At 41.7% G+C, this 10906-nt stretch overlaps 1 protein-coding gene across 1 annotated transcript in view; it reads right to left on the bottom strand.

Annotated features, from left to right (window-relative positions):
- Nucleotides 1-10315, bottom strand: part of ciita (class II, major histocompatibility complex, transactivator) — a 112278-nt gene extending 101963 nt beyond the window's left edge. The window contains exon 1 of the mRNA XM_063059200.1: nt 10283-10315. The gene's annotated coding sequence lies outside the window, so the exon portion shown is untranslated. The remainder of the gene's footprint in view (nt 1-10282) is intronic.
- Nucleotides 10316-10906: the final 591 nt, after the last annotated feature.

Genomic DNA, 10906 nt, shown 5'->3' on the forward strand with positions numbered 1-10906 from the left:
GGCAGGAGGTATCACAGTACAAGAACAAGGACAGCTCAACTGAGACTTCTGAATAGGGTTGCCAACTGTCCTGTATTAGCCGGGACATCCCATATATTGGGCTAAATTGGTTTGTCCCATACCGGACCGCCCTTGCCCCATATTTCCCCTGCTAAGGTAGAGCACTCCTATGAAACCTTTCATACGCCGAAATGGCGTAAAGCAAAGAAGCAGTTACCATTAATTTATATGGGGAAAATTTTTGAGCATTCCCAGACCCAAAAAATAACCTACTAAATCATACCAAATAACACATAAAACCTAAAATAACACTAACATACAGTAGAAGCAGGAATGATATCATAAATACACAGCCTATATGAAGTAGAAATAATGTATGTACAGTGTAGTTTCACTTAACAGAATCGGAAGATTAAGCCAAAACTGATTTGTAGAAAAAAAATCGGCACGTACACGCATGCGCACATCACGCATGCGCACACAGGTGCCCGTGCAAGGCTTCATGGTCACGGTAGTCTTTCTCGGGGTAAACACAAGTGTCCCGTATTTGACTGCTACTTTTGTCCCTTATTTGGGAGTGAGAAAGTTGGCAACCCTACTTCTGAACACCATGCTACCACCCAGTACACATTATTTATAGCAGCTCTAGTAACATAATACATTATATATTAAAATATGTATAACGTGCAGGTATCCCTAGAGGTTAATTTGCAGCTGGAGTTGGTGATGAGGAAGGCAAATGCAATGTTAGCATTCATTTCAAGAGGACAAGAATATAAAAGCACGGATGTAATGTTGAGACTTTATAAAGCACTGGTGAGGCCTCACTTGGATTATTGTGAGCAATTTTGGGCCCTTTATCTTAGAAAGGATGTGTTGCAGGTGGAGAGGGTTCAAAGGAGGCTCACGAAAATGATTCCAGGATTGAATGGCTTGTCATCGTGAAGAGCATTTGATTGCTCTGAGCCTGTATTCACTAGAATTCAGAAAAACAAAGATTGACCTCATTAAAACCTATCAAATGGTATAAAAGGCCTTGATAAAGTGGATGTGGAGAGGATGCTCCCTATCATGGGAGAGTCTAAGACCAGAGGACGCAGCATCAAAATAACAGAGGACGCAGCATCAGAATAGAGGGGCGGCCTTTTAGATCAGAGATGAGGAGGAATTTCTTTAGCCAGAGAGTGGTGAATCTGTGAAATTCTTTGCCACAGGCAGCTGTGGAGGCCAAGTCTTTATATATATTTGAGTCAGAGGTTGATAGACTCTTGATTGCACTGGGTATGAAGGGATATGGGGAGAAGGCAGGATATTAGGGCTGAGAGGAAAATTGGATCAGCCATGATGGAATAGCGGAGCAGACTCGATGGGCCAAATGACTTTATTCTGCTCCTATATTTTATGGTCTAAAATATACTGTATGTCATACATGCACAGTACATCTACAGAATATTTTTTAGTGTCTGTTAATATTATTTTATGTGCTCTATGTACTGTGTTTTGTATTTTGATACCAAAGAATGATGTTTCATTTCACTATTAGCATGTGTACAGTTGAATTACAACATACCTGAATTTGAATGTGAAGATGGACAGCGAGATTATAAACCACAAACAGGAAAACTACTTCATAATATTAACTAAATAGGAAGAGGGAAAATCCTGAGCACCTACTAACTCTGCTGGGAAATCACGTGACATGCTGGGAAGCCTAAAGCATGAAGAAAGAAAGCAGCTGCCTATAGATGGCATGAGTGTTGATGACTTGTTATGCCTTCGGAATGGACACACCCATTGGTAACCTGCAAAACGGCAAAACATTATTTCGGAATAAAGTGCATTTAATGTTATCTGTTTTCTCAGAATGAATCTGAATACATTTTTATCATAGCATGTTCAGAAATGAGTTCCTGTAAACAGAAAAAAAAAATCAGATCTTTCACAACAAACCATATTGCTTTCAGTGCTGCATCCAGCCAGAAATGCAATTGATTTTTTTGGGATTAGACAATGCTGGTAAGACCAGGGGGTCTTGTCCATCTTTGAGGAAGCAGTGGTCAGCCGTATTCTTAATCCACAGCAGCTCCCCAGCTGCTCTAACTGGAAGTGATGCTGCCTCAGAAGTTAACTTTCCTGGTATTCGTACCCTGGGTATATACACCCATGTCAAGGAATTGGACTAAAGAACCTGTTGTTGTCACTACTGTCAGAGAGAAGGCACACACTCAGTGTCTTAGGAGTGGCTTCTTCCTCTCTGTCATCTGATTTCTGAACGGTCCATGAACACAACCTCACTATTCACCTTTTGCACTAATTATGTATCTGTCTATTTATATACTTGATTATTAGTCTGCTCATTCATATATTTGCTTGTTTGTTTGTTTAATATTCCTACTTATCCTAATTTGTTATGCCTGCCGCCAAAACCAGCAAATTTCATCACTTATGTCAAGGACAATAAATCTGATTCTGATTCTGATTCTACAAGGAGAGATTTCCAAAAAATAGACTGATTAGCATAGAGAAAATGGGATGCATTTCCAAGCTAGGATGGTGTGTAGCTTAGCGTAGATGTAGGCGCAGGCAGAGGGGAGGGTGGGAGGATGGTGTGCTGTTCTAATGCGGTTGAAGTCTGATTTACTAGAATGCCAGAATGCTGCCTGCATTAGAGAGCGTGTTGTAGGAGGTTGGGTTGAGTGAGCTAGGTGTGGTAAACCAGGTATGTAGGTTGTAACTGGGTTACCTGTCTGGACACGCCCCTCTGCTGACTGCTCCTGTGACTCCTCCCACAGACCCCTGAATAAAGGCGACTGTGTCACTGCTCCTCCCTCAGTCCAGGACAGACACAGCAGGGACATGGGTCCATTTTTACTGTTAATAAAAGCCTTTCAGTATTTACTCTACTTCCAGTCTTTTGGAGTAATTGATAGTGCATCAGTAGGGCTTTTCTTGTTGGAGCGAAGGGGGATGAGAGACGACTTGAGAGAGGTCTACAAGATGATAAGAGGCATAGATCAAGTAGATAGCCAGACATTTTCCCAGGACAGAAATGGGTAATATAAGAGGGCATAATTTTAGGATGATTGGAGGAAAGTATGGGGGGGGGGATGTCAAAGACAGGTTTTTATACAGAGAGTTGAGAGGGTGTAGAAAACCCTGCCAGGGTGGTGGTAGAGGCAGATATGTTAGGGGCATTTAAGAAACTCATAGAAAGGCACATGGATGATAGAAAAATGGAAGGTTATGTAGGAGGGAAGGGTTAGATTGATCTTAGACTAGGTTAAAAGATTGGCACCGCCCCATGGGCCAAAGGCTTTGTCCTATGCTGCAGTGTTCTATGCTCTATGTTTAGAATGAAAAGTCAGGCTCATCTCCCAGCGAAAACGATGGGTGGGGGTTTGACTGTAACATTTAAGAGAAGTTTGATTAGGTGCATAGTTGGAAGGGCTATCCGGGCTATGATCTAGGGTCGATGGGACTAAGCCGAATAATAGTCAGCACAGACTGGGGCAGCAGGGGTGGGGGTTGTGGCGAAGGGCCCGTTTCTATGCTGCAGTGCTCTGTAACTCTATAGTAATGCACACAACGTCTTTTAAAATGGAGGATTCCGTATTACATATGGTCAAAATGAGGAGAAGAAGTGTTATTAGACAGTGGCAAAAATACTGTATCAAATAACAGGAACTAGACCCACTGTGACAAAATCTGGAACAGTAGAAACTGTGGGAATCAGGAGGAAGTTGAGGCAATGCAGGAAGAGGAACTTGAGAAGTACACACTTGTGCTTTCATGCCAAATAATGAATATGGCACCTAAAATGGCCCTGGGTCAGTTATTTGCCATGCAACACAAAGGAAAGAAAACTGCAGGCGAGGTCTGCTTTCTACAGAATCTCATATTTGAAAGACATTATTTCTAAATGATATTTGTTTTTCAGATCCACATAACTAAAAAAAATTCTTCTGAGATAAAAAAGACCTATTAGGTTCTCTCACCTCAAAGTCACAAGTTTTGGATTGAATTCGGATCTAGGCTGACATTCATTCCCTGCAGCTCTGCAGGATTATTACACTTTCTAAAGACGCTGTCCTTGGGATGAGACACTAGACCAAAGCTACAACTACCTCCTCAAGTGGGCATTAAGGTCAGATAGCATTGCATAGTGGCGGGAGAGGAAACTTCTCCCGGTAACGTTTCGTCATTTTCATTTGAACAATTTACTAAGTGAGTAGCATTGAAGGGTCCTGATTGGGTCCTAATGAAGGGTCTTGGCCCAAAATGTCGACTGTTTACTCTTTTCCACAGATGCTACCTGGGAGTTGCTCTGCCATTTGGTGTCCATGTCGCTTGAATTTCCAGCACCAGCAGATTTTCTCTTGTTTGTGAACTTACTAAATTCTTTCAATATTTACTAAGAAACCATTAAGGCCAAACAAATACTCAGGACAAATTTTGGCAGACTGTTAGAAATCATCTCAAACATGTTCCCAGGTATTTTTAGAGAGGATGGGGAACTTACATAGCAAACTAAGTCAGCAGCTGAGAGTAGAAAATAAAGCAAGCTGTGCATCAATTAATTCTCTGTTAAAGCAATAAAAGAGAAGTATTGTATCATCTACAAAACATCAAATATACGTGCACTTTCAGGTGAAAAATATTGTGAACTGTGATGATGGTATCTAAAGAAAGACCATACATGGTTTTACAGAATTTTGAAGTTAAAATATAATGTAGATTATGAAAGAAGTTTTGTTCCATAGGATTCTGACATAATCTCCTATTCCCTTTATAGTTAGGAGTGATTTTGTTTCTCAAATCACAAACACTAGACCAAAGCTTCTCTATTTTCAAACAGTAATTGCTAACTAAGCAAAAAAAAAGAGGAAAGGGTTTTTAACATGAAATATGGTGTATGGGATCACATATTTTCTTAAAAATCCACAATTCCTGTAACTTTTTGCTTAGATTATATTTTTCTTTGAATTGGTGCAAAACTGTAAAATGTCTTTCATAAAATTTCCCTTTTCATATGTATGTGTTTCTATCCATTTTTTCTGCGCTGTCCTCTTAAAGCCACACATAGGCAGTCTGAAGAGCCAAGTCACGCAGCTGTATAGGAATGGTATATTGTGTGAGTGTTCAGATCCTAAGAATATATGACACATTTTTTTAAAGAGCATTAGAATATGTTCAATTCTTTGGCAAAAGTGAGTTTAGTGCAAAAGTTAACAAACACTATACTGGTTAGAAGCAAAAATAAAATCAAGAACTGAAATGAAACCAAAGCCACTTGAATTTTAAGAGTTGCATACCGTATGTGGGTACAAGAAAAGACATTTTATTGTACCTTTCACCACCCCGCCCCTTTCAAGTTACAGCAAGGGAACTTAAAGACAATGAATACCATAATCCACCTTTTTATATTTTCTATCTATCTACCTATTTATTTGTGAATATATGTTTCTTTACTTATTTGAAAGCAGTGGGTGTCACTGGACTGTCACCATCTTTTGGTCTGTTTTGATCAGAGTAGGTCATGGTGAGCTGCCTCCTTGGACTGCTGCAGTCCCTCTGGAAGAGGGCATCCACGGTTTAAACCCAGTGGCGATGAAGTACAAATGCCATGAGATCAGTTATGCAGGAAAACCACAACCCAAAAGCTGTAGCACCTTCCACAAAGGACAAAGTGACATGGACTAGATAACTTGTCTATTAGACTTGGGAATTAATATTGACTAGCGAGCAGTAAGCTATTGGCCGTAACTCTCCTGTTCTTCTAAATAATACCTTGGGACCTGAGGACCTTGGTGCCACAATGAGAAACAGTAATGCGGCCATAGCAGTGTCATCTCCATTTTTGTCCATGATACAGTCCCAAAAAGCGTACATGTAAAGAATGGTCATGATTATACACTTTTGATAAGTGAAATTGAGTGGGGCAACTGGCAGAGGTGCTGCCACCTAGTTCAATCTGACCTACTGTGTTGTTTGTATGAACTTTGCATTTATTCCCTGAGATCAAGTAGGTTCTCTGATTTCCCATGCAGGCTATGGGATAAGGTACTCCATGCAAGGCTTACTGAGAAAATAAAGAGGGATGTGATCCAAGGGGACGTTGCTTTGTGGATCCAGAATTGGCTTGCCCAAAGAAAGCAAAAAGTGGTTGTAGACAGGTCATATTCTTCATGGAGGTCGGGGAGCAGTGGTGTGCCTCAGGGATCTGTTCTAGGGCCCCTTCTCTTTGTGATTTTAATAAATAACCTGGATGAGGAAGTGGAGGGATGGGTTAATAAATTTTCTGATGACACAAAGGTTGGGGGTGTTGTGGATAGTGTCACAGGTTACAGCAGGACATCGATAGGATGCAAAACTGGGCTGAGAAGTGGCAGATGGAGTTCAACCCAGATAAGTGTGAGGTGGTTCATTTTGGTAGGTCAAATATGATGGCAGAATTTAGTATTAATGGTAAGACTCTTGGCAGTGTGGAGGATCAGAGGGATCTTGGGGTTCGAGTCCATAGGTCACTCAAAGCTGCTGCGCAGGTTGATTCTGTGGTTAAGAAAGCATACGGTGCATTGGCCTTCATCAATCGTGGGACTGAGTTTAGGAGCTGAGAGGAAATGTTACAGCTATACAGGACCCTCGTCAGACCCCACTTGGAGTACTATGCTCAGTTCTGGTCACCTTACTACAGGAAGGATGTAGAAACTATAGAAAGGGTGCAGAGGAGATTTACAAGGATGTTGCCTGGATTGGGGAACATGCCTTATGAGATTAGGTTGAGTGGACTCAGCCTTTTCACCTTGGAGTGGCAGAGGATGGGAGGTGACCTGATTGAGGTGTACAAGATGATGAGAGGCATTGGTTGTGTGGATAGTCAGAGGCTTTTTCCCAGGGCTGAAATGGCTAGCACAACAGGGCATAGTTTTAAGGTACTTGGAAGTAAGTACAGAGGAGATGTCAGGGATAAGTCTTTTTTTACGCAGAGAGTGGTGAGTGCGTGGAATGGGCTGCCGGCGACGGTGGTGGAGGTGGATATGATAAGATCTTTTAAGAGACTCCAAGACAGGTACATGGAGCTTAGAAAAATAGAGGGCTATGCATAACCCTAGGAATTTCTAAAGTAAGTATGTGTTCGGCACAGCATTGTGGGCCGAAGGGCCTGTATTGTGCTGTAGGTTTTCTATGTTTCTGTGTTCCTCCCACATTCCATGCAGGTTGGTGGGTTAATTGGCTACTGTAGGTTGTCCCTATGTGTAGCTGAGTGGTAAAAGCTGGTTGGGAGGATTGCGATAGAAGTGTGTGTAAATTAAAATGGAGTTGGTGGAGGACTAGTGTAATTGGGTGGTTGCTGATTCGCATGCCAAATGGTCTGATTCCATGCCATATGACTCAGTGACTCTAAATTGTACATATTTTGAGACAGCCCTGGTTCCATCAGAGAAGGGTCTCGGCCCGAAAGCTCAGCTCCTTAACCCTCCTCATAGATTCTGCCTGACCTGCTGAGTTGTGTGTGTTACTGTGGATTTCCAACATCTGCAGAATCTCTTGTGTTTCTGGTTACATCTACTAGTTAGAGCATTGTGGGTAAAAATCACAGAAAAGTAAAAACACCGGAGAAATTTGCAAATATCAGAGGCACAAGTTTGATCGTCCATTCCTCAATCTGCAGTGGTTTACAGCCTTAAAAAAACTTGGAATTACATTCAAGTCAGTTCTAGTACTTTACAACCATACATTTAATCTGACAAAAAAAGTTCTAAAAATGAAATGTATTTTAAACCAACTGTACAGAATATAATTTCCTGAAAAGTTATACTATCAGTTTCCCATAATCAGCCCCACACCTTACCTGCAGGGATACTGCAACCTGCCAGCTTTTCAAACTGATACACTTTCAAATGTCAATTCATCCAACCAACATCCACTCTTTTCTCCTGCTGCCCAATCTAAACAAATATTTTTGTTCTCAAAACTTATCCTTTATTTCAATCCTTCCACTCCTTCCATTCTCACACCCATCTTCACCCCCCAAACAGCGGGCAAAACCATTCTCCTGCTTCAGGGTGTTCCTTTACCAAACCAACACCACTCCCCTGCCAACAGCTCCTCAGTAAATGCTGCTGGCAAAGTTCAAGTTCGGGTGATTGTCATTCAACTGTACACATGTATACCACTAAACAAAACAATGTTCTTCCGGACCAAGGTGGATAACACAGTATATATAACTCACACACATGCCACAAACAGTAATATTACCATGAATAAATTATCAAATAATAAGCTGCACTTATGATACAAGTTAAAAAGTAAGCACCATAATGCTATTGGTACTTCATATGTGATGAGATGTGGGTGGTGGTAGGGGGTTCAATGGTCTTACAGCCTGGGGGAAGAAGATGCTTCTCATTCTAATTCTTGTGCTAATACGATGGTACCTCATGCCTGATGGTAAGGGGTCAAAGAGTTTATTGGACGGATGGAAGGGATCTCTAGCGGATGGAAGAGAGACCTTGATGATTATCTCAGCAGTCCTCGCAGGGACTTGTGGTCAGATGCCTTGCAATTCCTGTACTAGACTTCCCACCCCTCCCCATAATACCCTCCCCTTCCCCTCACTATGAGCTGACACTTATCCTCGGTTCTAAACCAAAAATCTTCTTCTCATCTTCTCTCTCTCCAAAAGCAAATTCCTCCACACTTGTCCCCGTTTCTTGCCCATCTGCATTTCCAGCTTCTTCCCTCCTCCTCCTTTCATTGTTACCCTTATTCCCATCGCATTTCTGCTGTGGATCTTTTCCTCTACCTTGTCCTGCAGGATCAATCATTCCCAAGTCTTCACAGTTCAAACTCAATGAACTAGAAAAGTATGTGCAGTACTGTGCAAAAGTCTTGGGCACGTCTCCTGTATATAGCTCGAATGCCTATGGTTTTTGCACAGTACTGGTGTAATTTTATGTATTGCACTGTACTACTGCCACAAAAAAATCATTACATATGTGGGTGATGATAAACCTGATTCTGATTTGGGTGTCAATTGTGGACTGAGAGCGGGAAGGGGTCAGGGAGAGGGGAAGGAGGGGGAAGCACCAGAGAGACATTCTGTAATGATCAATAAACCAATTGTTTGGCATCAAATGACTTTGCCTGGTGTCTCAGGGCTGGGTGTGTCTACACCAGTGCCACCCCCCCTCCCCCTGCCTCTGGCACTCCCTCTCCAACACCTGTCCCACACTCCACTATTGGCGCTCCGCTCTTGCCATTCCCAACATCCTATACTTCTGCCAGATTTACAAGTTTCCCCACTTTGACAAATACTGTGCAAAAGTCTTAGACACCCATATATAGCTAGGGTGCTTAAGATTGTTGCACATTATGTCACCATATACCACCACCAGATTCATTTTCTTGCAGGCATTCACAGTAGAACAAGGAAGTACAATAGAATCAGTGAAAAACTACACACAAAGATAGTTCAATGACAATTGAGTGAAACCAATGAACGGTTACCGGGTTTGAAGAGAAGATGACTTCGAAAATGTATCATTCATAGGGTAAAGCAAGAACAAAAAAGCAGAACAGACACGGAGCATTCCGATTTGGATATACTGTATATAGGCATTTCTTCATTGTCACTGGATCCAAACGCTACCACGAGATTCTCTCAACCAGAGCAAACTGAAGCGGCTGAAAGAAGATTTTCGATAGCATGTCAGGGATATATTAGGGACAGGTAATAAATGCTGATCTTGTCTGTCTTACCCATGTCCTATAAATTAACTAAGACATGTTCAACTCAACCCGTTATAAACCACTTCTGTTGATTCTGAAAAGATGGATCAGGCATCAATTCATTCCTTTTTGTCGTAACTTCTTAATCATTACCGGGTGTGATCAGCACTATAGTATTGATTTGAATTCCGGCTTCTGCAATGATTACACTATTTCAAATCGCTTACGGCACCGGTGTCTAACACCGGTCCTAGTCAGGCAGGTTAGGAAATGCTTGAAGAATGCATGGTCGCAATTTTACTGGATCATTTCCTTCAGCTCCAGGCAACTCACCTGTAAGGATGTGTCTCTTTAGAAATTATCGTTGACACCCGCTCTTAGGCAGTTTCGTTATTAAATGTTCAATTGCCTAAGATACACATTCTCAAAACTTAATTTACTAATTTGATTCGGCGATGTGTTGTACTTTTCATATTAGTTGCCGTTAAGTTTGAGGTTAATAATCGGTTTTTAAAAAAAAGCCCATTAGACATTCTGAAACCAGTCTTACTTTCTCGCTGCAGCTCTCAGTGCTCATGTTCCGTCCGATCCGACGCTTCGTAACGTTTTGATATGGACTGAATAAAACAATTCGTAACCTTACTGGGTGGTTCCAGTGGTGGTAAACGCCTCCAAAGACTACCGTCCTACTTTTAGTGGCCTGAAAATATTTCTGCATTCTTGTAGATGAAATCCCCTCCATCCAAAACGGTTGAAGGAAATCCCCAAATTGTCCAGTCAGCCGGCAGTTCAGTAAAAGTGCCCAATCCAGTTTTACTCATTAGATATTAAAGTTATATTTGGTTTCCCACGTTGGTTTTCATAAATATAGCACCTTGTGTGAACGGACTTTACTCTCATTTCAACATGGTGAGAATATTTCAGTGTCGGATATTCTATTATTTGTTGCTATCGCTCATGTCCTTGACTAAACTGGAGCATTGCACGATAGTAAAGTCTACAACGTTAAGCTTCCGTCTGGATGATTCCACCATCCTCCTTCCCTCTTCTCCTATTCCTCACTCTAACCGCTTCTCTTCTCCCCACCTGCCTATCATCGATCGATCTGGTGTCCAGTCTCCCTCATTTTCTTCCCTGGTCCGCTCTCCCCTGTCCATTTCCTTCTTACTCAGCC

This window comes from Mobula hypostoma, chromosome 9 (assembly GCF_963921235.1).
Source record: "Mobula hypostoma chromosome 9, sMobHyp1.1, whole genome shotgun sequence".
In the NCBI taxonomy this organism is placed as follows: Eukaryota; Metazoa; Chordata; class Chondrichthyes; order Myliobatiformes; family Myliobatidae; genus Mobula; species Mobula hypostoma.